Below are 3455 nucleotides of genomic sequence, written 5' to 3' on the forward strand. Positions count from 1 at the left end.
GGTGGTGGGTGCCTGTAGTCCCAGCTACTCAGGAGGCTGAGGCAGGAGAATGGCGTAAACCCGGGAGGCAGAGCTTGCAGTGAGCTGAGATCTGGCCACTGCACTCCAGCCTGGGCGACAGAGCGAGACTCCGTCTAAAAAAAAAAGAGTTTAATTGAGTCAACGTGAGGACAGCTACTGAGAAGACTCAGAACCAAATAACCTCAGATAGGAGCTCCATTTGGCTTTTGTTACATACAAGCAGGTGTTTAAACATATATATGTGTGTGTATATATATATATTTTTCCTCCCACCTCAGCCTCCCTAGTAGCTAGGGACTACGGGCATGCACCACCATACCCAACAAATTTTAATTTTTAATTTTTTTTTTTTGTAGAGACAAAGTCTCACTATGTTGCCCAGGCTGTTCTCGAACTCCTGGGCTCAAGGGATCCTCCTGCCTCAGCCTCCCAAAGTGCTGGGATTACAGGTGTGAGCCACTGTGACTGGTCACAAGCAGGTTTCTTTGTTTCATTTTGTTTTGAGACAGGGTCTCACTCTATTGCCCAGGCTGGAGTGCAGTAGCATGATCTCGGCTCACTGCAGCCTCAAACTGTTGGGCTCAAGCAATCCTTCCACCTCAGCCTCCTAAGTAGCTGGGACCACAGGCATGAGCCACCATGCCTTGCTAATTTTTTATTTTGTTGTAGAGACGGATTTTGCCATGTTGCCCAGGCTCACAAGCAGGTTTCTAAAGACAAAAAAAGAATAAGGAGAGGGCTGTTACACAGTTTTGTGTCAGGAATTCTCATTGGTTTACAGAAATAACATTGGTTCATGATTGGCCATACATTGTTTAGCTATAGGGTGTGGATTGTAGTGTCTGGTGTAGCATTATGCAGTTAATTTATAGCTACTGGAAGCAATGGCAATAGCATGTAGTTTTTGTTTTTGTTTTTGTTTTTTTTGAGACAGAGTCTTGCTCTGTTCCCCAGGCTGGAGTGCAGTGGTGCGATCTTGGCTCACTGCAACCTCTGCCTTCTGGGTTCAAGCGATTCTCCTGCCTCAGCCTCCTGAGCAACTGGGACTACAGGCCACCTTGCCCAGCTAATTTTTGTATTTTTAGTAGAGACGGGGTTTCACCATGTTGGCCAGGATGGTCTCAATTTCTTGACCTCGTGATCCACCTGCCTCGGCCTCCCAAAGTGCTGGGGTTACAGGTGTGAGTCACTGCGCCCGGTCTAGCAAGCAGTTTTAAGAGATGAATACATAGCTTAAAGTGGGATGTAGGACTGATTACTGTCTCATTTATTAATTTAAGAGGACTTGAATTGCTCAGATGAAAGTTCTTTTCTCACCCCTAATAGGACGGAGTAGACTACATAGCTCCACGTATTTTTGCTCCTGTGAAAAATATTGAGCCTGAATCTAATGAGGCCTCTAAGAACTAGCTTCAGTTACAAGTTCAGGGGATAGAGGAGCACGTTAAACAACACACAAAGAAGCAATCAGATAAAGCCAGAATGTGAAACAGTTTATAAGACAACTGCCATAATCTCTTAAAAGCCAATGTTGTAAGAACAAAAAAAAGTAATGGGGAGGAGGTTCTAGATTTAAAGAGACCTAATAGTCTAACAGCCAAATATAAGATGTGATTCTTGATTATATCTTGATTTATTACTGTAAAAAAAATAAGGACCACATTTTAATTTTTATCATATTTATTTATTTATTTATTTTGAGACAGGGTCTCACTCTGTTGCCCAGGTTGAAGTGCAGTGGTGCGATCCCAGCTCACTGCAAGCTCAAATTCCTAGACTCAAGCCATCCTCTCTCGTCAGCCTCCCCACAGCTGGAACTATAGGTGCAAGACATCATACCTGGCCATTTTTTGTTTTTAATTTTAGTAGAGATGGCATCTCACTACATTGCCCAGGCTGGCCTTGAACTCCTAGCTTCAAGCCACCTTCCCACATTGACTTCCCAAAGCACTGAGATTACAGGTGTGAGTGACTACACCTGGCCCACCATGCTTTAGACAATGGGGAAATTTCACTATGAACTTAGTATTAGATGATATAAGAAAATTATTGCTAATTTTGTGAGAGTTGGTAAGTGTATTATTGTTATGGAAGAGAATGATCTAATTTTTGGAAATACATGCTGAAGTGTTTAGGGCTGAAGTGTTAGAATATCTGTAATTAGCTTTAAAATGCTTTAGCCACAGATTTTATATATAGCGAGATGGAGAAAACATAGTAAAATGTTGACAATTGTTGCTATGTGATTGATGTATAGGTATTTGGTTTATTGTTTTTTCTATTTTTCTGATATTTTCAAAATAAAAAATTTCTTTCCTTTTTTTTGAGACATGGTCTCAACTCCGGGACTCAAGCAATCCTCCCGCCTCAGACTCCCAAAGTATTGGGATTACAGGCATGAGCCACTGCACCTGGCCCAAAATACAAAGTTTTTTAAAAAAACACTTCTCCAGGCTCTAATAGCAAATTTGGGGCCCTCATTAATATCGCAATATGGCCACACGCAGTGGCTCATGCGTGTAATCCCAGCACTTTGGGAGGCCGAGGTGGGCAGATCACAAGGTCAGGAGTTCGAGACCAGCCTGACCAACATGATGAAATTCCATCTCTACTAAAAATACAAAAATTAGCTAGGCGTGGTGGCACACACCTGTAAACCCTGCTACTCAGGAGGCTGAGGCAGGAGAAACACTTGAACCTGGGAGGCGGAGGTTGTAGTGAGCCAAGATCGTGCCACTGCATTCTGGCCTGGAAGACAGAGCAAGGCTCCGTCTCAAAAAAAAAAGAGTTAGAGACTACCCTGGCCAACATGGTGAAACCCTGTCTCTATTAAAAATACAAAAATTAGCCAGGCGTGGTGATGCATACCTGTAATCCCAGCTACTTGGGAGGCTGAGGCAGGAGAATCCCTTGAACCCGGGATGCAAAGGTTATAGTGAGCCAAGATCGTGCCACCGCACTCCGGCCTGGGCGACAGAGCAAGACTCTATCTCAAAAAAAAAAAAAAAAATTGCAATCTATTGCTGGCATACATCACCTCCATACACAGAATCACAATATATGGAGGTGATATAAGCTAGTAGCTCTTGCCATTCAGATGGCAGATTATGGGCTCCTGGGGATAGCAGCTAGGTTTAGATCAACTATATTTATCTCTGAGTGTCCAGTACATAGTAAATATTCAATAAACTCTCATTGAGGCTGGGTGCGGTGGCTCACTCCTATAATCCTAGCACTTTGGGAGGCCAAGGCAGGCAGATCGCTTGAGACCAGGAGTTTGAGACCAGCCTGGGTAACATGGAGAAACACTTTTTCTACAAAAAATTAAGGCCAGGCTCAGTGGCTCATGCCTGTAATGCCAGCACTTTGGGAGGCCGAGGTGGGCGGATCACGAGGTCAGGAGATCGAGACCATCCTGGCTAACACAGTGAAAC

Source organism: Mandrillus leucophaeus, unplaced genomic scaffold, assembly GCF_000951045.1.
Source record: "Mandrillus leucophaeus isolate KB7577 unplaced genomic scaffold, Mleu.le_1.0 Scaffold222, whole genome shotgun sequence".
Classification (NCBI taxonomy): domain Eukaryota; kingdom Metazoa; phylum Chordata; class Mammalia; order Primates; family Cercopithecidae; genus Mandrillus; species Mandrillus leucophaeus.